The sequence below is a fragment of the Atractosteus spatula genome, unplaced genomic scaffold (genome assembly GCF_055471065.1).
Source record: "Atractosteus spatula isolate fAtrSpa1 unplaced genomic scaffold, fAtrSpa1.hap1 Scaffold_5, whole genome shotgun sequence".
Taxonomy (NCBI): Eukaryota; Metazoa; Chordata; class Actinopteri; order Semionotiformes; family Lepisosteidae; genus Atractosteus; species Atractosteus spatula.
The window spans coordinates 445,891-469,012 of record NW_028296879.1 but is presented as its reverse complement, the minus strand read 5'-3'; the positions used below and the strand labels follow the sequence as shown (position 1 = coordinate 469,012).

The following is a 23,122-nucleotide window of genomic DNA, read 5'->3' as shown; positions in this document are numbered from 1 at the left end:
TAGCAAGCAAGCGAGGTGGACCGGAGCTCCTTCCTCTCCGGTCTCGTCTCTCGTCCATCTGTGTGTCTCTGTGTCTCTCTCTCTCCCCCTCCCCGTTCCCGTGCTCCCTCCGTGCACTTTCCCGCGCCTCGACTCTCTCGGCAAGCAGGCCGGCCCCCTTTTCGGCTCCCGTGCGTTTTCCCTCCAAAAAACTTAGTTTTTTCCTCCTTTTTCCAGGGAGGCAGGCGTGGCTTGTGTGTGTGTGTGTGTGTGTGTGTGTGTGTGTGTGTGTGTGTGTGTGTGTGTGTGCCCCGTCCTTGCAGGCGGGCCCCTTTCGACAGCCGGCCGTTTTCCCTCCAAAAAACTTAGTATATACACCTTTTCTTTCTTTTTTTCGGCAGGCAGGCAGGTGTGTGTGTGTCCCCGTCCCTCCCGAGAGAGCGCTGCCCCTTGCCTCTGCCCGCAGGTGCCGACGGTCCGCTTTCGCTTGCAGCTCACTCGGCACGGCTGCTGCTGGTGGGAGGGGCCTAAGCTAAGGAGGCCGGCCGGCTGGCGCCCCCCGCGGCTGCGGTCGTTGTCGGGCCGTTGACAGGAGATCAAAGAGCAGGGCCCCCGCCCGGGACTGGCGGGCAGGCAGGCGAGCAAGCAGGCAGGCAAGAGAGGGGGAGAGCGGAGTCCGGGCGGCCGGCAGCCGCGTGCGGACCGGGCTCCAGAGGCGTCGGCCTGCGCCGCTGCGCGCCAGCCGGACGCCCGCGCGCCCGCCCAAGGCCGGCGTCGGGCATCGCTTCTCGGCCTTTTGGCTAAGATCAAGTGTAGTATCTGTTCTTATCAGTTTAATATCTGATACGTCCCCCATCGGGGGACCACATATTAAACGGATTTTTGGAACAGGGAGCTGGATCAGGAGCTTGCTCCGTCCTCTCCACGCATCGGCCCGGTATTGCAGCGCCTCCGGGAACGGTGCACTACCTTCTCTCAGCGGTGAAAAGACAGACGTAGCTAGCAAGCAAGCGAGGTGGACCGGAGCTCCTTCCTCTCCGGTCTCGTCTCTCGTCCATCTGTGTGTCTCTGTGTCTCTCTCTCTCCCCCTCCCCGTTCCCGTGCTCCCTCCGTGCACTTTCCCGCGCCTCGACTCTCTCGGCAAGCAGGCCGGCCCCCTTTTCGGCTCCCGTGCGTTTTCCCTCCAAAAAACTTAGTTTTTTCCTCCTTTTTCCAGGGAGGCAGGCGTGGCTTGTGTGTGTGTGTGTGTGTGTGTGTGTGTGTGTGTGTGTGTGTGTGTGTGTGTGTGTGCCCCGTCCTTGCAGGCGGGCCCCTTTCGACAGCCGGCCGTTTTCCCTCCAAAAAACTTAGTATATACACCTTTTCTTTCTTTTTTTCGGCAGGCAGGCAGGTGTGTGTGTGTCCCCGTCCCTCCCGAGAGAGCGCTGCCCCTTGCCTCTGCCCGCAGGTGCCGACGGTCCGCTTTCGCTTGCAGCTCACTCGGCACGGCTGCTGCTGGTGGGAGGGGCCTAAGCTAAGGAGGCCGGCCGGCTGGCGCCCCCCGCGGCTGCGGTCGTTGTCGGGCCGTTGACAGGAGATCAAAGAGCAGGGCCCCCGCCCGGGACTGGCGGGCAGGCAGGCGAGCAAGCAGGCAGGCAAGAGAGGGGGAGAGCGGAGTCCGGGCGGCCGGCAGCCGCGTGCGGACCGGGCTCCAGAGGCGTCGGCCTGCGCCGCTGCGCGCCAGCCGGACGCCCGCGCGCCCGCCCAAGGCCGGCGTCGGGCATCGCTTCTCGGCCTTTTGGCTAAGATCAAGTGTAGTATCTGTTCTTATCAGTTTAATATCTGATACGTCCCCCATCGGGGGACCACATATTAAACGGATTTTTGGAACAGGGAGCTGGATCAGGAGCTTGCTCCGTCCTCTCCACGCATCGGCCCGGTATTGCAGCGCCTCCGGGAACGGTGCACTACCTTCTCTCAGCGGTGAAAAGACAGACGTAGCTAGCAAGCAAGCGAGGTGGACCGGAGCTCCTTCCTCTCCGGTCTCGTCTCTCGTCCATCTGTGTGTCTCTGTGTCTCTCTCTCTCCCCCTCCCCGTTCCCGTGCTCCCTCCGTGCACTTTCCCGCGCCTCGACTCTCTCGGCAAGCAGGCCGGCCCCCTTTTCGGCTCCCGTGCGTTTTCCCTCCAAAAAACTTAGTTTTTTCCTCCTTTTTCCAGGGAGGCAGGCGTGGCTTGTGTGTGTGTGTGTGTGTGTGTGTGTGTGTGTGTGTGTGTGTGTGTGTGTGTGTGTCCCCGTCCTTGCAGGCGGGCCCCTTTCGACAGCCGGCCGTTTTCCCTCCAAAAAACTTAGTATATACACCTTTTCTTTCTTTTTTTCGGCAGGCAGGCAGGTGTGTGTGTGTCCCCGTCCCTCCCGAGAGAGCGCTGCCCCTTGCCTCTGCCCGCAGGTGCCGACGGTCCGCTTTCGCTTGCAGCTCACTCGGCACGGCTGCTGCTGGTGGGAGGGGCCTAAGCTAAGGAGGCCGGCCGGCTGGCGCCCCCCGCGGCTGCGGTCGTTGTCGGGCCGTTGACAGGAGATCAAAGAGCAGGGCCCCCGCCCGGGACTGGCGGGCAGGCAGGCGAGCAAGCAGGCAGGCAAGAGAGGGGGAGAGCGGAGTCCGGGCGGCCGGCAGCCGCGTGCGGACCGGGCTCCAGAGGCGTCGGCCTGCGCCGCTGCGCGCCAGCCGGACGCCCGCGCGCCCGCCCAAGGCCGGCGTCGGGCATCGCTTCTCGGCCTTTTGGCTAAGATCAAGTGTAGTATCTGTTCTTATCAGTTTAATATCTGATACGTCCCCCATCGGGGGACCACATATTAAACGGATTTTTGGAACAGGGAGCTGGATCAGGAGCTTGCTCCGTCCTCTCCACGCATCGGCCCGGTATTGCAGCGCCTCCGGGAACGGTGCACTACCTTCTCTCAGCGGTGAAAAGACAGACGTAGCTAGCAAGCAAGCGAGGTGGACCGGAGCTCCTTCCTCTCCGGTCTCGTCTCTCGTCCATCTGTGTGTCTCTGTGTCTCTCTCTCTCCCCCTCCCCGTTCCCGTGCTCCCTCCGTGCACTTTCCCGCGCCTCGACTCTCTCGGCAAGCAGGCCGGCCCCCTTTTCGGCTCCCGTGCGTTTTCCCTCCAAAAAACTTAGTTTTTTCCTCCTTTTTCCAGGGAGGCAGGCGTGGCTTGTGTGTGTGTGTGTGTGTGTGTGTGTGTGTGTGTGTGTGTGTGTGTGTGTGTGTCCCCGTCCTTGCAGGCGGGCCCCTTTCGACAGCCGGCCGTTTTCCCTCCAAAAAACTTAGTATATACACCTTTTCTTTCTTTTTTTCGGCAGGCAGGCAGGTGTGTGTGTGTCCCCGTCCCTCCCGAGAGAGCGCTGCCCCTTGCCTCTGCCCGCAGGTGCCGACGGTCCGCTTTCGCTTGCAGCTCACTCGGCACGGCTGCTGCTGGTGGGAGGGGCCTAAGCTAAGGAGGCCGGCCGGCTGGCGCCCCCCGCGGCTGCGGTCGTTGTCGGGCCGTTGACAGGAGATCAAAGAGCAGGGCCCCCGCCCGGGACTGGCGGGCAGGCAGGCGAGCAAGCAGGCAGGCAAGAGAGGGGGAGAGCGGAGTCCGGGCGGCCGGCAGCCGCGTGCGGACCGGGCTCCAGAGGCGTCGGCCTGCGCCGCTGCGCGCCAGCCGGACGCCCGCGCGCCCGCCCAAGGCCGGCGTCGGGCATCGCTTCTCGGCCTTTTGGCTAAGATCAAGTGTAGTATCTGTTCTTATCAGTTTAATATCTGATACGTCCCCCATCGGGGGACCACATATTAAACGGATTTTTGGAACAGGGAGCTGGATCAGGAGCTTGCTCCGTCCTCTCCACGCATCGGCCCGGTATTGCAGCGCCTCCGGGAACGGTGCACTACCTTCTCTCAGCGGTGAAAAGACAGACGTAGCTAGCAAGCAAGCGAGGTGGACCGGAGCTCCTTCCTCTCCGGTCTCGTCTCTCGTCCATCTGTGTGTCTCTGTGTCTCTCTCTCTCCCCCTCCCCGTTCCCGTGCTCCCTCCGTGCACTTTCCCGCGCCTCGACTCTCTCGGCAAGCAGGCCGGCCCCCTTTTCGGCTCCCGTGCGTTTTCCCTCCAAAAAACTTAGTTTTTTCCTCCTTTTTCCAGGGAGGCAGGCGTGGCTTGTGTGTGTGTGTGTGTGTGTGTGTGTGTGTGTGTGTGTGTGTGTGTGTGTGTGTCCCCGTCCTTGCAGGCGGGCCCCTTTCGACAGCCGGCCGTTTTCCCTCCAAAAAACTTAGTATATACACCTTTTCTTTCTTTTTTTCGGCAGGCAGGCAGGTGTGTGTGTGTCCCCGTCCCTCCCGAGAGAGCGCTGCCCCTTGCCTCTGCCCGCAGGTGCCGACGGTCCGCTTTCGCTTGCAGCTCACTCGGCACGGCTGCTGCTGGTGGGAGGGGCCTAAGCTAAGGAGGCCGGCCGGCTGGCGCCCCCCGCGGCTGCGGTCGTTGTCGGGCCGTTGACAGGAGATCAAAGAGCAGGGCCCCCGCCCGGGACTGGCGGGCAGGCAGGCGAGCAAGCAGGCAGGCAAGAGAGGGGGAGAGCGGAGTCCGGGCGGCCGGCAGCCGCGTGCGGACCGGGCTCCAGAGGCGTCGGCCTGCGCCGCTGCGCGCCAGCCGGACGCCCGCGCGCCCGCCCAAGGCCGGCGTCGGGCATCGCTTCTCGGCCTTTTGGCCAAGACCAGGGGAGAGATCGTTGGACTGCTACCAGTGCCTGCAGACGTTTGGATCCAGAGGGAATTTTCGTGTTGCTGGTTCCTGTTTTCCGGAGAGTTGCCTTTTTTTTGCAAGGAGGATACTTTGAAGACCTTTGCGAAGAGCGTCGGAAGGCTGTTTTCCCGCAATGGCCGAGGGCCAGGCCCCCCCCGGGTGGGCCAGCCAGGCTCCTCGGCTGAAATGGACCTTGCGCTTTAAATGGGTGAGAGAGAAAGAAATGATGGGTAGATATGAGTTTGAATGCAAAATTTTGTTTGGAATTTTGAAAGTTTTACCGAGTGAAGTGAAATGTCTGCAAGGAAACAGGCCTTTCGGCTTTTTTGATGCTACCTTTAACAGCGACCAGATTTACAAGAGAGTCTCTGGGATGTGTGAGGAGATGGTGAATGACGAACTGTTACGGGACTTTGACGTTTTGGGTCTGGCTCAGGACGATGTGCGATTTATAATTGTAAACATGCATGACCCCTTCATTGAGGACGACATTATTACTGCTTACCTGTGGATGCATGTGGATGTCCTGGCAGGTCCCCAGATAATTGGTGACAGATTCCGGGTCTGGAATGGGAGGCGCAGATACCAGGTGCGCCTCAGGCGGAATGTTGGGCGCGCGGACGGGTTTTCGCACCCCCCGTCGGCCTTCTTCCTGGGTCAAAGCAAAGGCTACATTTATTATCAGAACCAGCCGTCCTACTGCAGAAAGTGTTGTTCCTTCGGCCACATGGACAAAGACTGCACTGCCACCTCCTGTTCGAGGTGTGGAGCACGGGACCACACTAAAGGGAGATGTTTCCAGAAAACTTGCTCTCTGTGTGGGGATACAAACCATCTGTACAGAGAATGCGTATGGAGAGACCCGGAGATGGCCAGGGAACAAGAGAGAGGCTTCCCAGATGCCGCACCGGTGGAATCTGACTCGGAGCAAGAAGGAGATGAGGAAGACGAAAGAAGAGAGGAAGGCAAAGGAACTGAGAAGACAGAGGGGAACAGGAATGAAAACGTCGAAACAGGTGACGGCAAAGAGATCGAGGGTGAAGAGAGAGCAGAGGTGGATGTGAGTGAAGCATCAGACACCGGTTTGGACAGCAGCGGTAGCTTACCTGCTGGTCAGGTGGCTAGAGCCGTGGACCTGTTCGAGCACCTGCCGCAAGATGACCTGGCGATGGACCTGGGTGACTTCGACCTGGAGGGGAATGTGGCAGTCCAGAAAAGGCCAAGGGAGGATTCCGAAGAAGAGCTGCCTGCGGGGGAGGAGAAGAAGGCCAAGGAGGACGTTCACGCAGAGGAGGGTGTAGAGGAAGGCATGGTGATGGAGTCCTCCCCTGAGCGGGAGGAGGCTGCAGTGTCGCATTGGGGTCAGAAGGGGCACCTGTCAAGAGAAAGAGTACCGGAGTCGCCTTACCTGCGCTGCGTTTCGGTGGCTCCGAGCGTGGTGCAGTCCACTTCTGAGGAGGAAGGCTCAACCCCTTATAGGACAAGTGACACAAGTTCTTCGGAGACGGACAGCTCTGCAGAACCAGATGTGGATCCTGGGGGGAGAGATGATGGGAGGTCGAGATGACCTTCAAAATCCTAACTGTAAATGTTAGGGGATTGAAAAATAGGTCGAAAAGGATTGCTGTGTTTAAAATTTTGCGTGAAAATAAGTTTGATATATGTTTTTTACAGGAAGTGCATTTGGGTGGTGATACAGATGTGAAGCGGTTCTCTAAAGATTGGGAATCGGGGAAGTCCTTTTGGTGTGTGGGGGGAGTACACTCTTCTGGGGTTGGTATATTATTTGGGAATAACCGCATTGATGTTACAGAAACTTACTTTGTGCGGCCAGGGAGAATTCTTGTGGTGGATGGGGTATACTTAAACACAAAAATGAGATTTATAGTCGTTTATGCACCGGCGGATAGGACATCAAGGGGGGGTTTCTTTGCAGACTTAGTCCCCTGGTGTGTGACTAATAGAAAACTAGTGATTGCCGGTGATTTTAATGAAGATCTAATTAAAAGAACAGCAGGATCCCTAGAAATTAACAAATTGTTGAGGGATTTTGACCTTTTTGATAGTTTTAGTTTTAAAGGGCCCGCAGCAGTAGGGTTGATTCCCCCAGTTACTTGGAGGAATGCAGCAGGGGCCGCCAAAAGATTGGATTACGTGTTCTTGTCTCGAGGGTTGGCGATTGCTAAAGCCTCGGTCATACCCTTTTATTTTTCCGATCACGAACTGCTGGTGGTGGAGGTGGAAGGTGTGGGGGTTAAGTTTGGTCCAGGTTACTGGAAATTAAACACAGCCGTGCTGAGTGAGGACGGTTACAAGGAGCTAATTAGAGACAAATGGTCCTTTTGGCTAGGACAGAAACAAGAGTGGCCGTCATTAATTCAATGGTGGGAGTATGTTAAGTGGCAGGTGAAGCAAATCTCAATTCGGTATTGTAAGCGCCGAAACCAAAGAAAGAACTTTGAAGTGAGAAGGCTTCAAAAAGAGTTGGAAAACATGTATGAGGAGACAAACAAAGGTGCAGATTTTAATTTCTCGAAAGCCCAGGAGCTGAAGGCGCGACTTAGAGAAATTTACCTTAGACAACCCAGAGAGCTTTTAATTAGAGCTGGCATCGGCTTTCTGGATGGACAAGAAGAGGTCTCAGGTCTGCTTTTTAAATCAGTTAAAGCCAAGCGGGTTAAAAGAGCATTCGGGAGTTTGTTTACTGCAGAGGGGGAGGTGGTAAGTACTCCGCATGGAATGTTGGATGAAGCCGTAAAGTACTTTACTACTTACTTTAATAAGAGGGAGGGGGAGTCAGTAAAGGGGGTTGGTGGTTTGGAGCACATTGAGAAGAAGGTCAGTGCGGAGGAAAATAGGGCTTTAGCGACACGCATTGAGCTAGCCGAAGCTGAGGGGGCGACTCGGAGAATGAAAACTGGGAAAGTTCCGGGGGTTGATGGCATCCCGGTAGAATTTTACCTGACTTTCTGGGATTTGATAGGCTCATCGCTGCTTGAAGTCTTTCAAGCAATTCTAGATGGTGGAGATTTGGGAGACACAATGGCACAGGGAGTTTTGTCTCTGTTATTTAAGAAAGGGGATCCTAAGAGGCTAGAAAATTGGAGGCCTATCCAATTATTGTGTGTCGAATACAAAATTTTGGCAAAAATATTGTGTGATAGGTTAAAGAAAGTCCTGCCATCAGTAATACAGCCGGATCAGACCTGTGGCGTGGCGGGTAGGTCCCTACACTGGAACCTTGGCCTGCTCAGAGATACTATTGCTTGGGCAGAAGACAGACATCAGTGTCTGTTGATAGCCAGTCTTGACCAAGAAAAGGCATTCGATAGGGTGGATCATCAATGCTTATGGGATGTGTTAGATCGTTATGGAGTCAGCAGCAGTTTCATCTCTTGGCTGAAGGCCCTGTATGGAGGTGCTTCCACCAGAGTCAACATAAATGGCTTTATGAGTGAACCCTTTGATGTAAGCAAGGGTGTCAGACAAGGCTGTCCTTTGTCCCCAATCTTATATGTGGTCTACGTAGAGCCACTACTGGAGATGATAAGACGAGATAGAAGGGTTGAGGGTATAGTGATCCCGGGAAGCGGAGGCCTCCAAACTAAAGTGTTGGCCTACGCGGATGATGTTGTCCTAACTTTGAGCTCAGACAGAAGCCTTTTAGTCGCACTGGAGCTGATAGAAGTCTTTAACCAATGCACAGGTGCAAGACTGAACAGAAATAAGAGCAGTGTGCAGTATTTCGGCCCATGGAGTAACAGGGATGAGGTGGTAGGAGGTCTGTCTCTAGAAATGAATTCCTTGAAGATACTAGGGGTGTGTTTTGATAGGGAAGGGGCTGGAAGAAGGAATTGGGAGACTCGGTTATCCCAGGTGAGTAGCAAACTCGGCCTATGGAAAAAAAGATCACTGTCCTATTCAGGGAAGGTTTTGGTTCTCAAAGGTGACATCTTACCAAGTCTCGTGCACATTGCAAAGGTCTTTCCTATGCCTGCTTGTTTCAGACGCTCCTTAACTAAGATGGTTTTTGATTTTGTATGGGGGGGTGGTTATGAGTATGTGAAGCGTCTAGATATGTACAGGGACATCAGTGAGGGAGGCAGAGAAGTCCCAGATTTACCCATTAAACTAGACGCCATATTTGTGGCTGATCTGTGTAAAGCGGTAGATGACAAGATCTTATACAAACATCAGTTCTTTGTTCGGCTCTGGTTCGCCTGGGTCGTCAGGCCTTCAGAAGTGTGGAGGAATGACGTTCCCAAGGCTGAAATCCTACCATGGTTCTACGAACATGCGGCCGTATGGTTAAGGAAGTACGCAAAAGATGCGGACAGGCCAGTGATTATCTCCCACAGGCTCTTATATAAGACAGCTAAGAGCAGTGAAAAGGGATCCAATGTTGTGGTTCCCACTGATGTATGGAAAAGGGTGCAACCTAAGAGCCTGGATAACAGGCTCAAAGATTTAAATTGGATGTGTGTGTGGGGACGTCTGCCAGTAAGGGAGGTGATGCACAGACATAAGCTGGCTCGTTCAGCGACTTGCCCAAGACCGCAATGTGCAGAGGTGGAGTCAATCACTCATGTGTTCTGGGGTTGCAGGATTGCAAAAGCAGTGTGGGGGCAGATGTCGGACCTTTTTAATAAATTGGAACCGGGGTTTGTTCTATCTGGAGATAAAATCCTGAGACGGTGGAGCAGGTCTTCAAGATCTGTGAGACGTGACCTTGTAATCTGGTTTTTAATCAGTATAGTAAAATTTGTGTTATGGGGATCGAGAAACAATCTGGTCAAACATGGTCATGTGGAAGGGGCTGGGGCAATATGTGGGAGGGTTCGTTTTGAGCTGCATAAGATGTTGTCAGTAGAGGTGCGTAGGTGGGGTTTTCACGCAGCAAAAGAAAAATGGAAACCGCTGTTGGACTAATGGAATAAGTTTTGCCGTTGGTGGATTGTGATTTATGTTCTGTGATTTTGTCTTGTATTGTTATAATAAATGTAAAAAAAAAAAAAATCTGTTCTTATCAGTTTAATATCTGATACGTCCCCCATCGGGGGACCACATATTAAACGGATTTTTGGAACAGGGAGCTGGATCAGGAGCTTGCTCCGTCCTCTCCACGCATCGGCCCGGTATTGCAGCGCCTCCGGGAACGGTGCACTACCTTCTCTCAGCGGTGAAAAGACAGACGTAGCTAGCAAGCAAGCGAGGTGGACCGGAGCTCCTTCCTCTCCGGTCTCGTCTCTCGTCCATCTGTGTGTCTCTGTGTCTCTCTCTCTCCCCCTCCCCGTTCCCGTGCTCCCTCCGTGCACTTTCCCGCGCCTCGACTCTCTCGGCAAGCAGGCCGGCCCCCTTTTCGGCTCCCGTGCGTTTTCCCTCCAAAAAACTTAGTTTTTTCCTCCTTTTTCCAGGGAGGCAGGCGTGGCTTGTGTGTGTGTGTGTGTGTGTGTGTGTGTGTGTGTGTGTGTGTGTCCCCGTCCTTGCAGGCGGGCCCCTTTCGACAGCCGGCCGTTTTCCCTCCAAAAAACTTAGTATATACACCTTTTCTTTCTTTTTTTCGGCAGGCAGGCAGGTGTGTGTGTGTCCCCGTCCCTCCCGAGAGAGCGCTGCCCCTTGCCTCTGCCCGCAGGTGCCGACGGTCCGCTTTCGCTTGCAGCTCACTCGGCACGGCTGCTGCTGGTGGGAGGGGCCTAAGCTAAGGAGGCCGGCCGGCTGGCGCCCCCCGCGGCTGCGGTCGTTGTCGGGCCGTTGACAGGAGATCAAAGAGCAGGGCCCCCGCCCGGGACTGGCGGGCAGGCAGGCGAGCAAGCAGGCAGGCAAGAGAGGGGGAGAGCGGAGTCCGGGCGGCCGGCAGCCGCGTGCGGACCGGGAGAGCGGAGTCCGGGCGGCCGGCAGCCGCGTGCGGACCGGGCTCCAGAGGCGTCGGCCTGCGCCGCTGCGCGCCAGCCGGACGCCCGCGCGCCCGCCCAAGGCCGGCGTCGGGCATCGCTTCTCGGCCTTTTGGCTAAGATCAAGTGTAGTATCTGTTCTTATCAGTTTAATATCTGATACGTCCCCCATCGGGGGACCACATATTAAACGGATTTTTGGAACAGGGAGCTGGATCAGGAGCTTGCTCCGTCCTCTCCACGCATCGGCCCGGTATTGCAGCGCCTCCGGGAACGGTGCACTACCTTCTCTCAGCGGTGAAAAGACAGACGTAGCTAGCAAGCAAGCGAGGTGGACCGGAGCTCCTTCCTCTCCGGTCTCGTCTCTCGTCCATCTGTGTGTCTCTGTGTCTCTCTCTCTCCCCCTCCCCGTTCCCGTGCTCCCTCCGTGCACTTTCCCGCGCCTCGACTCTCTCGGCAAGCAGGCCGGCCCCCTTTTCGGCTCCCGTGCGTTTTCCCTCCAAAAAACTTAGTTTTTTCCTCCTTTTTCCAGGGAGGCAGGCGTGGCTTGTGTGTGTGTGTGTGTGTGTGTGTGTGTGTGTGTGTGTGTGTGTGTGTGTGTCCCCGTCCTTGCAGGCGGGCCCCTTTCGACAGCCGGCCGTTTTCCCTCCAAAAAACTTAGTATATACACCTTTTCTTTCTTTTTTTCGGCAGGCAGGCAGGTGTGTGTGTGTCCCCGTCCCTCCCGAGAGAGCGCTGCCCCTTGCCTCTGCCCGCAGGTGCCGACGGTCCGCTTTCGCTTGCAGCTCACTCGGCACGGCTGCTGCTGGTGGGAGGGGCCTAAGCTAAGGAGGCCGGCCGGCTGGCGCCCCCCGCGGCTGCGGTCGTTGTCGGGCCGTTGACAGGAGATCAAAGAGCAGGGCCCCCGCCCGGGACTGGCGGGCAGGCAGGCGAGCAAGCAGGCAGGCAAGAGAGGGGGAGAGCGGAGTCCGGGCGGCCGGCAGCCGCGTGCGGACCGGGCTCCAGAGGCGTCGGCCTGCGCCGCTGCGCGCCAGCCGGACGCCCGCGCGCCCGCCCAAGGCCGGCGTCGGGCATCGCTTCTCGGCCTTTTGGCTAAGATCAAGTGTAGTATCTGTTCTTATCAGTTTAATATCTGATACGTCCCCCATCGGGGGACCACATATTAAACGGATTTTTGGAACAGGGAGCTGGATCAGGAGCTTGCTCCGTCCTCTCCACGCATCGGCCCGGTATTGCAGCGCCTCCGGGAACGGTGCACTACCTTCTCTCAGCGGTGAAAAGACAGACGTAGCTAGCAAGCAAGCGAGGTGGACCGGAGCTCCTTCCTCTCCGGTCTCGTCTCTCGTCCATCTGTGTGTCTCTGTGTCTCTCTCTCTCCCCCTCCCCGTTCCCGTGCTCCCTCCGTGCACTTTCCCGCGCCTCGACTCTCTCGGCAAGCAGGCCGGCCCCCTTTTCGGCTCCCGTGCGTTTTCCCTCCAAAAAACTTAGTTTTTTCCTCCTTTTTCCAGGGAGGCAGGCGTGGCTTGTGTGTGTGTGTGTGTGTGTGTGTGTGTGTGTGTGTGTGTGTGTGTGTGTGTCCCCGTCCTTGCAGGCGGGCCCCTTTCGACAGCCGGCCGTTTTCCCTCCAAAAAACTTAGTATATACACCTTTTCTTTCTTTTTTTCGGCAGGCAGGCAGGTGTGTGTGTGTCCCCGTCCCTCCCGAGAGAGCGCTGCCCCTTGCCTCTGCCCGCAGGTGCCGACGGTCCGCTTTCGCTTGCAGCTCACTCGGCACGGCTGCTGCTGGTGGGAGGGGCCTAAGCTAAGGAGGCCGGCCGGCTGGCGCCCCCCGCGGCTGCGGTCGTTGTCGGGCCGTTGACAGGAGATCAAAGAGCAGGGCCCCCGCCCGGGACTGGCGGGCAGGCAGGCGAGCAAGCAGGCAGGCAAGAGAGGGGGAGAGCGGAGTCCGGGCGGCCGGCAGCCGCGTGCGGACCGGGCTCCAGAGGCGTCGGCCTGCGCCGCTGCGCGCCAGCCGGACGCCCGCGCGCCCGCCCAAGGCCGGCGTCGGGCATCGCTTCTCGGCCTTTTGGCTAAGATCAAGTGTAGTATCTGTTCTTATCAGTTTAATATCTGATACGTCCCCCATCGGGGGACCACATATTAAACGGATTTTTGGAACAGGGAGCTGGATCAGGAGCTTGCTCCGTCCTCTCCACGCATCGGCCCGGTATTGCAGCGCCTCCGGGAACGGTGCACTACCTTCTCTCAGCGGTGAAAAGACAGACGTAGCTAGCAAGCAAGCGAGGTGGACCGGAGCTCCTTCCTCTCCGGTCTCGTCTCTCGTCCATCTGTGTGTCTCTGTGTCTCTCTCTCTCCCCCTCCCCGTTCCCGTGCTCCCTCCGTGCACTTTCCCGCGCCTCGACTCTCTCGGCAAGCAGGCCGGCCCCCTTTTCGGCTCCCGTGCGTTTTCCCTCCAAAAAACTTAGTTTTTTCCTCCTTTTTCCAGGGAGGCAGGCGTGGCTTGTGTGTGTGTGTGTGTGTGTGTGTGTGTGTGTGTGTGTGTGTGTGTGTGTGTCCCCGTCCTTGCAGGCGGGCCCCTTTCGACAGCCGGCCGTTTTCCCTCCAAAAAACTTAGTATATACACCTTTTCTTTCTTTTTTTCGGCAGGCAGGCAGGTGTGTGTGTGTCCCCGTCCCTCCCGAGAGAGCGCTGCCCCTTGCCTCTGCCCGCAGGTGCCGACGGTCCGCTTTCGCTTGCAGCTCACTCGGCACGGCTGCTGCTGGTGGGAGGGGCCTAAGCTAAGGAGGCCGGCCGGCTGGCGCCCCCCGCGGCTGCGGTCGTTGTCGGGCCGTTGACAGGAGATCAAAGAGCAGGGCCCCCGCCCGGGACTGGCGGGCAGGCAGGCGAGCAAGCAGGCAGGCAAGAGAGGGGGAGAGCGGAGTCCGGGCGGCCGGCAGCCGCGTGCGGACCGGGCTCCAGAGGCGTCGGCCTGCGCCGCTGCGCGCCAGCCGGACGCCCGCGCGCCCGCCCAAGGCCGGCGTCGGGCATCGCTTCTCGGCCTTTTGGCTAAGATCAAGTGTAGTATCTGTTCTTATCAGTTTAATATCTGATACGTCCCCCATCGGGGGACCACATATTAAACGGATTTTTGGAACAGGGAGCTGGATCAGGAGCTTGCTCCGTCCTCTCCACGCATCGGCCCGGTATTGCAGCGCCTCCGGGAACGGTGCACTACCTTCTCTCAGCGGTGAAAAGACAGACGTAGCTAGCAAGCAAGCGAGGTGGACCGGAGCTCCTTCCTCTCCGGTCTCGTCTCTCGTCCATCTGTGTGTCTCTGTGTCTCTCTCTCTCCCCCTCCCCGTTCCCGTGCTCCCTCCGTGCACTTTCCCGCGCCTCGACTCTCTCGGCAAGCAGGCCGGCCCCCTTTTCGGCTCCCGTGCGTTTTCCCTCCAAAAAACTTAGTTTTTTCCTCCTTTTTCCAGGGAGGCAGGCGTGGCTTGTGTGTGTGTGTGTGTGTGTGTGTGTGTGTGTGTGTGTGTGTGTGTGTGTGTCCCCGTCCTTGCAGGCGGGCCCCTTTCGACAGCCGGCCGTTTTCCCTCCAAAAAACTTAGTATATACACCTTTTCTTTCTTTTTTTCGGCAGGCAGGCAGGTGTGTGTGTGTCCCCGTCCCTCCCGAGAGAGCGCTGCCCCTTGCCTCTGCCCGCAGGTGCCGACGGTCCGCTTTCGCTTGCAGCTCACTCGGCACGGCTGCTGCTGGTGGGAGGGGCCTAAGCTAAGGAGGCCGGCCGGCTGGCGCCCCCCGCGGCTGCGGTCGTTGTCGGGCCGTTGACAGGAGATCAAAGAGCAGGGCCCCCGCCCGGGACTGGCGGGCAGGCAGGCGAGCAAGCAGGCAGGCAAGAGAGGGGGAGAGCGGAGTCCGGGCGGCCGGCAGCCGCGTGCGGACCGGGCTCCAGAGGCGTCGGCCTGCGCCGCTGCGCGCCAGCCGGACGCCCGCGCGCCCGCCCAAGGCCGGCGTCGGGCATCGCTTCTCGGCCTTTTGGCTAAGATCAAGTGTAGTATCTGTTCTTATCAGTTTAATATCTGATACGTCCCCCATCGGGGGACCACATATTAAACGGATTTTTGGAACAGGGAGCTGGATCAGGAGCTTGCTCCGTCCTCTCCACGCATCGGCCCGGTATTGCAGCGCCTCCGGGAACGGTGCACTACCTTCTCTCAGCGGTGAAAAGACAGACGTAGCTAGCAAGCAAGCGAGGTGGACCGGAGCTCCTTCCTCTCCGGTCTCGTCTCTCGTCCATCTGTGTGTCTCTGTGTCTCTCTCTCTCCCCCTCCCCGTTCCCGTGCTCCCTCCGTGCACTTTCCCGCGCCTCGACTCTCTCGGCAAGCAGGCCGGCCCCCTTTTCGGCTCCCGTGCGTTTTCCCTCCAAAAAACTTAGTTTTTTCCTCCTTTTTCCAGGGAGGCAGGCGTGGCTTGTGTGTGTGTGTGTGTGTGTGTGTGTGTGTGTGTGTGTGTGTGTGTGTGTGTCCCCGTCCTTGCAGGCGGGCCCCTTTCGACAGCCGGCCGTTTTCCCTCCAAAAAACTTAGTATATACACCTTTTCTTTCTTTTTTTCGGCAGGCAGGCAGGTGTGTGTGTGTCCCCGTCCCTCCCGAGAGAGCGCTGCCCCTTGCCTCTGCCCGCAGGTGCCGACGGTCCGCTTTCGCTTGCAGCTCACTCGGCACGGCTGCTGCTGGTGGGAGGGGCCTAAGCTAAGGAGGCCGGCCGGCTGGCGCCCCCCGCGGCTGCGGTCGTTGTCGGGCCGTTGACAGGAGATCAAAGAGCAGGGCCCCCGCCCGGGACTGGCGGGCAGGCAGGCGAGCAAGCAGGCAGGCAAGAGAGGGGGAGAGCGGAGTCCGGGCGGCCGGCAGCCGCGTGCGGACCGGGCTCCAGAGGCGTCGGCCTGCGCCGCTGCGCGCCAGCCGGACGCCCGCGCGCCCGCCCAAGGCCGGCGTCGGGCATCGCTTCTCGGCCTTTTGGCTAAGATCAAGTGTAGTATCTGTTCTTATCAGTTTAATATCTGATACGTCCCCCATCGGGGGACCACATATTAAACGGATTTTTGGAACAGGGAGCTGGATCAGGAGCTTGCTCCGTCCTCTCCACGCATCGGCCCGGTATTGCAGCGCCTCCGGGAACGGTGCACTACCTTCTCTCAGCGGTGAAAAGACAGACGTAGCTAGCAAGCAAGCGAGGTGGACCGGAGCTCCTTCCTCTCCGGTCTCGTCTCTCGTCCATCTGTGTGTCTCTGTGTCTCTCTCTCTCCCCCTCCCCGTTCCCGTGCTCCCTCCGTGCACTTTCCCGCGCCTCGACTCTCTCGGCAAGCAGGCCGGCCCCCTTTTCGGCTCCCGTGCGTTTTCCCTCCAAAAAACTTAGTTTTTTCCTCCTTTTTCCAGGGAGGCAGGCGTGGCTTGTGTGTGTGTGTGTGTGTGTGTGTGTGTGTGTGTGTGTGTGTGTGTGTGTGTCCCCGTCCTTGCAGGCGGGCCCCTTTCGACAGCCGGCCGTTTTCCCTCCAAAAAACTTAGTATATACACCTTTTCTTTCTTTTTTTCGGCAGGCAGGCAGGTGTGTGTGTGTCCCCGTCCCTCCCGAGAGAGCGCTGCCCCTTGCCTCTGCCCGCAGGTGCCGCTTTCGCTTGCAGCTCACTCGGCACGGCTGCTGCTGGTGGGAGGGGCCTAAGCTAAGGAGGCCGGCCGGCTGGCGCCCCCCGCGGCTGCGGTCGTTGTCGGGCCGTTGACAGGAGATCAAAGAGCAGGGCCCCCGCCCGGGACTGGCGGGCAGGCAGGCGAGCAAGCAGGCAGGCAAGAGAGGGGGAGAGCGGAGTCCGGGCGGCCGGCAGCCGCGTGCGGACCGGGCTCCAGAGGCGTCGGCCTGCGCCGCTGCGCGCCAGCCGGACGCCCGCGCGCCCGCCCAAGGCCGGCGTCGGGCATCGCTTCTCGGCCTTTTGGCTAAGATCAAGTGTAGTATCTGTTCTTATCAGTTTAATATCTGATACGTCCCCCATCGGGGGACCACATATTAAACGGATTTTTGGAACAGGGAGCTGGATCAGGAGCTTGCTCCGTCCTCTCCACGCATCGGCCCGGTATTGCAGCGCCTCCGGGAACGGTGCACTACCTTCTCTCAGCGGTGAAAAGACAGACGTAGCTAGCAAGCAAGCGAGGTGGACCGGAGCTCCTTCCTCTCCGGTCTCGTCTCTCGTCCATCTGTGTGTCTCTGTGTCTCTCTCTCTCCCCCTCCCCGTTCCCGTGCTCCCTCCGTGCACTTTCCCGCGCCTCGACTCTCTCGGCAAGCAGGCCGGCCCCCTTTTCGGCTCCCGTGCGTTTTCCCTCCAAAAAACTTAGTTTTTTCCTCCTTTTTCCAGGGAGGCAGGCGTGGCTTGTGTGTGTGTGTGTGTGTGTGTGTGTGTGTGTGTGTGTGTGTGTGTGTGTGTGCCCCGTCCTTGCAGGCGGGCCCCTTTCGACAGCCGGCCGTTTTCCCTCCAAAAAACTTAGTATATACACCTTTTCTTTCTTTTTTTCGGCAGGCAGGCAGGTGTGTGTGTGTCCCCGTCCCTCCCGAGAGAGCGCTGCCCCTTGCCTCTGCCCGCAGGTGCCGACGGTCCGCTTTCGCTTGCAGCTCACTCGGCACGGCTGCTGCTGGTGGGAGGGGCCTAAGCTAAGGAGGCCGGCCGGCTGGCGCCCCCCGCGGCTGCGGTCGTTGTCGGGCCGTTGACAGGAGATCAAAGAGCAGGGCCCCCGCCCGGGACTGGCGGGCAGGCAGGCGAGCAAGCAGGCAGGCAAGAGAGGGGGAGAGCGGAGTCCGGGCGGCCGGCAGCCGCGTGCGGACCGGGCTCCAGAGGCGTCGGCCTGCGCCGCTGCGCGCCAGCCGGACGCCCGCGCGCCCGCCCAAGGCCGGCGTCGGGCATCGCTTCTCGGCCTTTTGGCTAAGATCAAGTGTAGTATCTGTTCTTATCAGTTTAATATCTGATACGTCCCCCATCGGGGGACCACATATTAAACGGATTTTTGGAACAGGGAGCTGGATCAGGAGCTTGCTCCGTCCTCTCCACGCATCGGCCCGGTATTGCAGCGCCTCCGGGAACGGTGCACTACCTTCTCTCAGCGGTGAAAAGACAGACGAGCAAGCGAGGTGGACCGGAGCTCCTTCCTCTCCGGTCTCGTCTCTCGTCCATCTGTGTGTCTCTGTGTCTCTCTCTCTCCCCCTCCCCGTTCCCGTGCTCCCTCCGTGCACTTTCCCGCGCCTCGACTCTCTCGGCAAGCAGGCCGGCCCCCTTTTCGGCTCCCGTGCGTTTTCCCTCCAAAAAACTTAGTTTTTTCCTCCTTTTTCCAGGGAGGCAGGCGTGGCTTGTGTGTGTGTGTGTGTGTGTGTGTGTGTGTGTGTGTGTGTGTGTGTGTGTGTGTCCCCGTCCTTGCAGGCGGGCCCCTTTCGACAGCCGGCCGTTTTCCCTCCAAAAAACTTAGTATATACACCTTTTCTTTCTTTTTTTCGGCAGGCAGGCAGGTGTGTGTGTGTCCCCGTCCCTCCCGAGAGAGCGCTGCCCCTTGCCTCTGCCCGCAGGTGCCGACGGTCCGCTTTCGCTTGCAGCTCACTCGGCACGGCTGCTGCTGGTGGGAGGGGCCTAAGCTAAGGAGGCCGGCCGGCTGGCGCCCCCCGCGGCTGCGGTCGTTGTCGGGCCGTTGACAGGAGATCAAAGAGCAGGGCCCCCGCCCGGGACTGGCGGGCAGGCAGGCGAGCAAGCAGGCAGGCAAGAGAGGGGGAGAGCGGAGTCCGGGCGGCCGGCAGCCGCGTGCGGACCGGGCTCCAGAGGCGTCGGCCTGCGCCGCTGCGCGCCAGCCGGACGCCCGCGCGCCCGCCCAAGGCCGGCGTCGGGCATCGCTTCTCGGCCTTTTGGCTAAGATCAAGTGTAGTATCTGTTCTTATCAGTTTAATATCTGATACGTCCCCCATCGGGGGACCACATATTAAACGGATTTTTGGAACAGGGAGCTGGATCAGGAGCTTGCTCCGTCCTCTCCACGCATCGGCCCGGTATTGCAGCGCCTCCGGGAACGGTGCACTACCTTCTCTCAGCGGTGAAAAGACAGACGTAGCTAGCAAGCAAGCGAGGTGGACCGGAGCTCCTTCCTCTCCGGTCTCGTCTCTCGTCCATCTGTGTGTCTCTGTGTCTCTCTCTCTCCCCCTCCCCGTTCCCGTGCTCCCTCCGTGCACTTTCCCGCGCCTCGACTCTCTCGGCAAGCAGGCCGGCCCCCTTTTCGGCTCCCGTGCGTTTTCCCTCCAAAAAACTTAGTTTTTTCCTCCTTTTTCCAGGGAGGCAGGCGTGGCTTGTGTGTGTGTGTGTGTGTGTGTGTGTGTGTGTGTGTGTGTGTGTGTGTGTGTGTCCCCGTCCTTGCAGGCGGGCCCCTTTCGACAGCCGGCCGTTTTCCCTCCAAAAAACTTAGTATATACACCTTTTCTTTCTTTTTTTCGGCAGGCAGGCAGGTGTGTGTGTGTCCCCGTCCCTCCCGAGAGAGCGCTGCCCCTTGCCTCTGCCCGCAGGTGCCGACGGTCCGCTTTCGCTTGCAGCTCACTCGGCACGGCTGCTGCTGGTGGGAGGGGCCTAAGCTAAGGAGGCCGGCCGGCTGGCGCCCCCCGCGGCTGCGGTCGTTGTCGGGCCGTTGACAGGAGATCAAAGAGCAGGGCCCCCGCCCGGGACTGGCGGGCAGGCAGGCGAGCAAGCAGGCAGGCAAGAGAGGGGGAGAGCGGAGTCCGGGCGGCCGGCAGCCGCGTGCGGACCGGGCTCCAGAGGCGTCGGCCTGCGCCGCTGCGCGCCAGCCGGACGCCCGCGCGCCCGCCCAAGGCCGGCGTCGGGCATCGCTTCTCGGCCTTTTGGCTAAGATCAAGTGTAGTATCTGTTCTTATCAGTTTAATATCTGATACGTCCCCCATCGGGGGACCACATATTAAACGGATTTTTGGAACAGGGAGCTGGATCAGGAGCTTGCTCCGTCCTCTCCACGCATCGGCCCGGTATTGCAGCGCCTCCGGGAACGGTGCACTACCTTCTCTCAGCGGTGAAAAGACAGACGTAGCTAGCAAGCAAGCGAGGTGGACCGGAGCTCCTTCCTCTCCGGTCTCGTCTCTCGTCCATCTGTGTGTCTCTGTGTCTCTCTCTCTCCCCCTCCCCGTTCCCGTGCTCCCTCCGTGCACTTTCCCGCGCCTCGACTCTCTCGGCAAGCAGGCCGGCCCCCTTTTCGGCTCCCGTGCGTTTTCCCTCCAAAAAACTTAGTTTTTTCCTCCTTTTTCCAGGGAGGCAGGCGTGGCTTGTGTGTGTGTGTGTGTGTGTGTGTGTGTGTGTGTGTGTGTGTGTGTGTGTGTGTGTCCCCGTCCTTGCAGGCGGGCCCCTTTCGACAGCCGGCCGTTTTCCCTCCAAAAAACTTAGTATATACACCTTTTCTTTCTTTTTTTCGGCAGGCAGGCAGGTGTGTGTGTGTCCCCGTCCCTCCCGAGAGAGCGCTGCCCCTTGCCTCTGCCCGCAGGTGCCGACGGTCCGCTTTCGCTTGCAGCTCACTCGGCACGGCTGCTGCTGGTGGGAGGGGCCTAAGCTAAGGAGGCCGGCCGGCTGGCGCCCCCCGCGGCTGCGGTCGTTGTCGGGCCGTTGACAGGAGATCAAAGAGCAGGGCCCCCGCCCGGGACTGGCGGGCAGGCAGGCGAGCAAGCAGGCAGGCAAGAGAGGGGGAGAGCGGAGTCCGGGCGGCCGGCAGCCGCGTGCGGACCGGGCTCCAGAGGCGTCGGCCTGCGCCGCTGCGCGCCAGCCGGACGCCCGCGCGCCCGCCCAAGGCCGGCGTCGGGCATCGCTTCTCGGCCTTTTGGCTAAGATCAAGTGTAGTATCTGTTCTTATCAGTTTAATATCTGATACGTCCCCCATCGGGGGACCACATATTAAACGGATTTTTGGAACAGGGAGCTGGATCAGGAGCTTGCTCCGTCCTCTCCACGCATCGGCCCGGTATTGCAGCGCCTCCGGGAACGGTGCACTACCTTCTCTCAGCGGTGAAAAGACAGACGTAGCTAGCAAGCAAGCGAGGTGGACCGGAGCTCCTTCCTCTCCGGTCTCGTCTCTCGTCCATCTGTGTGTCTCTGTGTCTCTCTCTCTCCCCCTCCCCGTTCCCGTGCTCCCTCCGTGCACTTTCCCGCGCCTCGACTCTCTCGGCAAGCAGGCCGGCCCCCTTTTCGGCTCCCGTGCGTTTTCCCTCCAAAAAACTTAGTTTTTTCCTCCTTTTTCCAGGGAGGCAGGCGTGGCTTGTGTGTGTGTGTGTGTGTGTGTGTGTGTGTGTGTGTGTGTGTGTGTGTGTGTGTGTGTCCCCGTCCTTGCAGGCGGGCCCCTTTCGACAGCCGGCCGTTTTCCCTCCAAAAAACTTAGTATATACACCTTTTCTTTCTTTTTTTCGGCAGGCAGGCAGGTGTGTGTGTGTCCCCGTCCCTCCCGAGAGAGCGCTGCCCCTTGCCTCTGCCCGCAGGTGCCGACGGTCCGCTTTCGCTTGCAGCTCACTCGGCACGGCTGCTGCTGGTGGGAGGGGCCTAAGCTAAGGAGGCCGGCCGGCTGGCGCCCCCCGCGGCTGCGGTCGTTGTCGGGCCGTTGACAGGAGATCAAAGAGCAGGGCCCCCGCCCGGGACTGGCGGGCAGGCAGGCGAGCAAGCAGGCAGGCAAGAGAGGGGGAGAGCGGAGTCCGGGCGGCCGGCAGCCGCGTGCGGACCGGGCTCCAGAGGCGTCGGCCTGCGCCGCTGCGCGCCAGCCGGACGCCCGCGCGCCCGCCCAAGGCCGGCGTCGGGCATCGCTTCTCGGCCTTTTGGCTAAGATCAAGTGTAGTATCTGTTCTTATCAGTTTAATATCTGATACGTCCCCCATCGGGGGACCACATATTAAACGGATTTTTGGAACAGGGAGCTGGATCAGGAGCTTGCTCCGTCCTCTCCACGCATCGGCCCGGTATTGCAGCGCCTCCGGGAACGGTGCACTACCTTCTCTCAGCGGTGAAAAGACAGACGTAGCTAGCAAGCAAGCGAGGTGGACCGGAGCTCCTTCCTCTCCGGTCTCGTCTCTCGTCCATCTGTGTGTCTCTGTGTCTCTCTCTCTCCCCCTCCCCGTTCCCGTGCTCCCTCCGTGCACTTTCCCGCGCCTCGACTCTCTCGGCAAGCAGGCCGGCCCCCTTTTCGGCTCCCGTGCGTTTTCCCTCCAAAAAACTTAGTTTTTTCCTCCTTTTTCCAGGGAGGCAGGCGTGGCGTGTGTGTGTGTGTGTGTGTGTGTGTGTGTGTGTGTGTGTGTGTGTGTCCCCGTCCTTGCAGGCGGGCCCCTTTCGACAGCCGGCCGTTTTCCCTCCAAAAAACTTAGTATATACAACCTTTTCTTTCTTTTTTTCGGCAGGCAGGCAGGTGTGTGTGTGTCCCCGTCCCTCCCGAGAGAGCGCTGCCCCTTGCCTCTGCCCGCAGGTGCCGACGGTCCGCTTTCGCTTGCAGCTCACTCGGCACGGCTGCTGCTGGTGGGAGGGGCCTAAGCTAAGGAGGCCGGCCGGCTGGCGCCCCCCGCGGCTGCGGTCGTTGTCGGGCCGTTGACAGGAGATCAAAGAGCAGGGCCCCCGCCCGGGACTGGCGGGCAGGCAGGCGAGCAAGCAGGCAGGCAAGAGAGGGGGAGAGCGGAGTCCGGGCGGCCGGCAGCCGCGTGCGGACCGGGCTCCAGAGGCGTCGGCCTGCGCCGCTGCGCGCCAGCCGGACGCCCGCGCGCCCGCCCAAGGCCGGCGTCGGGCATCGCTTCTCGGCCTTTTGGCTAAGATCAAGTGTAGTATCTGTTCTTATCAGTTTAATATCTGATACGTCCCCCATCGGGGGACCACATATTAAACGGATTTTTGGAACAGGGAGCTGGATCAGGAGCTTGCTCCGTCCTCTCCACGCATCGGCCCGGTATTGCAGCGCCTCCGGGAACGGTGCACTACCTTCTCTCAGCGGTGAAAAGACAGACGTAGCTAGCAAGCAAGCGAGGTGGACCGGAGCTCCTTCCTCTCCGGTCTCGTCTCTCGTCCATCTGTGTGTCTCTGTGTCTCTCTCTCTCCCCCTCCCCGTTCCCGTGCTCCCTCCGTGCACTTTCCCGCGCCTCGACTCTCTCGGCAAGCAGGCCGGCCCCCTTTTCGGCTCCCGTGCGTTTTCCCTCCAAAAAACTTAGTTTTTTCCTCCTTTTTCCAGGGAGGCAGGCGTGGCTTGTGTGTGTGTGTGTGTGTGTGTGTGTGTGTGTGTGTGTGTGTGTCCCCGTCCTTGCAGGCGGGCCCCTTTCGACAGCCGGCCGTTTTCCCTCCAAAAAACTTAGTATATACACCTTTTCTTTCTTTTTTTCGGCAGGCAGGCAGGTGTGTGTGTGTCCCCGTCCCTCCCGAGAGAGCGCTGCCCCTTGCCTCTGCCCGCAGGTGCCGACGGTCCGCTTTCGCTTGCAGCTCACTCGGCACGGCTGC

At 59.5% G+C, this 23,122-nt stretch overlaps 18 non-coding genes across 18 annotated transcripts; all 18 read left to right on the top strand.

Annotated features, from left to right (window-relative positions):
• Positions 1-759: 759 nt before the first annotated feature.
• Positions 760-950, top strand: LOC148806610 (U2 spliceosomal RNA). Its single transcript, XR_016089412.1, has one exon. It is a non-coding gene; the product is annotated as a U2 spliceosomal RNA (small nuclear RNA).
• A 790-nt stretch (positions 951-1,740) lies between these two features.
• On the top strand, positions 1,741-1,931 carry LOC148806609 (U2 spliceosomal RNA). Its single transcript, XR_016089411.1, has one exon. It is a non-coding gene; the product is annotated as a U2 spliceosomal RNA (small nuclear RNA).
• A 789-nt stretch (positions 1,932-2,720) lies between these two features.
• On the top strand, positions 2,721-2,911 carry LOC148806608 (U2 spliceosomal RNA). Its single transcript, XR_016089410.1, has one exon. It is a non-coding gene; the product is annotated as a U2 spliceosomal RNA (small nuclear RNA).
• A 787-nt stretch (positions 2,912-3,698) lies between these two features.
• On the top strand, positions 3,699-3,889 carry LOC148806607 (U2 spliceosomal RNA). Its single transcript, XR_016089409.1, has one exon. It is a non-coding gene; the product is annotated as a U2 spliceosomal RNA (small nuclear RNA).
• Positions 3,890-9,716: 5,827 nt separating this feature from the next.
• Positions 9,717-9,900, top strand: LOC148806606 (U2 spliceosomal RNA). The gene has a single exon (XR_016089613.1). It is a non-coding gene; the product is annotated as a U2 spliceosomal RNA (small nuclear RNA).
• An 818-nt stretch (positions 9,901-10,718) lies between these two features.
• On the top strand, positions 10,719-10,909 carry LOC148806605 (U2 spliceosomal RNA). Its single transcript, XR_016089408.1, has one exon. It is a non-coding gene; the product is annotated as a U2 spliceosomal RNA (small nuclear RNA).
• A 785-nt stretch (positions 10,910-11,694) lies between these two features.
• LOC148806604 (U2 spliceosomal RNA) lies at positions 11,695-11,885 on the top strand. The gene has a single exon (XR_016089407.1). It is a non-coding gene; the product is annotated as a U2 spliceosomal RNA (small nuclear RNA).
• A 785-nt stretch (positions 11,886-12,670) lies between these two features.
• Positions 12,671-12,861, top strand: LOC148806603 (U2 spliceosomal RNA). Its single transcript, XR_016089406.1, has one exon. It is a non-coding gene; the product is annotated as a U2 spliceosomal RNA (small nuclear RNA).
• A 785-nt stretch (positions 12,862-13,646) lies between these two features.
• Positions 13,647-13,837, top strand: LOC148806602 (U2 spliceosomal RNA). The gene has a single exon (XR_016089405.1). It is a non-coding gene; the product is annotated as a U2 spliceosomal RNA (small nuclear RNA).
• A 785-nt stretch (positions 13,838-14,622) lies between these two features.
• Positions 14,623-14,813, top strand: LOC148806601 (U2 spliceosomal RNA). Its single transcript, XR_016089404.1, has one exon. It is a non-coding gene; the product is annotated as a U2 spliceosomal RNA (small nuclear RNA).
• A 785-nt stretch (positions 14,814-15,598) lies between these two features.
• Positions 15,599-15,789, top strand: LOC148806600 (U2 spliceosomal RNA). Its single transcript, XR_016089402.1, has one exon. It is a non-coding gene; the product is annotated as a U2 spliceosomal RNA (small nuclear RNA).
• A 777-nt stretch (positions 15,790-16,566) lies between these two features.
• On the top strand, positions 16,567-16,757 carry LOC148806599 (U2 spliceosomal RNA). Its single transcript, XR_016089401.1, has one exon. It is a non-coding gene; the product is annotated as a U2 spliceosomal RNA (small nuclear RNA).
• Positions 16,758-17,543: 786 nt separating this feature from the next.
• Positions 17,544-17,734, top strand: LOC148806598 (U2 spliceosomal RNA). Its single transcript, XR_016089400.1, has one exon. It is a non-coding gene; the product is annotated as a U2 spliceosomal RNA (small nuclear RNA).
• Positions 17,735-18,512: 778 nt separating this feature from the next.
• On the top strand, positions 18,513-18,703 carry LOC148806597 (U2 spliceosomal RNA). Its single transcript, XR_016089399.1, has one exon. It is a non-coding gene; the product is annotated as a U2 spliceosomal RNA (small nuclear RNA).
• Positions 18,704-19,490: 787 nt separating this feature from the next.
• On the top strand, positions 19,491-19,681 carry LOC148806596 (U2 spliceosomal RNA). Its single transcript, XR_016089398.1, has one exon. It is a non-coding gene; the product is annotated as a U2 spliceosomal RNA (small nuclear RNA).
• A 789-nt stretch (positions 19,682-20,470) lies between these two features.
• Positions 20,471-20,661, top strand: LOC148806595 (U2 spliceosomal RNA). Its single transcript, XR_016089397.1, has one exon. It is a non-coding gene; the product is annotated as a U2 spliceosomal RNA (small nuclear RNA).
• Positions 20,662-21,452: 791 nt separating this feature from the next.
• On the top strand, positions 21,453-21,643 carry LOC148806594 (U2 spliceosomal RNA). The gene has a single exon (XR_016089396.1). It is a non-coding gene; the product is annotated as a U2 spliceosomal RNA (small nuclear RNA).
• A 780-nt stretch (positions 21,644-22,423) lies between these two features.
• Positions 22,424-22,614, top strand: LOC148806593 (U2 spliceosomal RNA). The gene has a single exon (XR_016089395.1). It is a non-coding gene; the product is annotated as a U2 spliceosomal RNA (small nuclear RNA).
• The last annotated feature ends 508 nt before the right edge of the window (positions 22,615-23,122 follow it).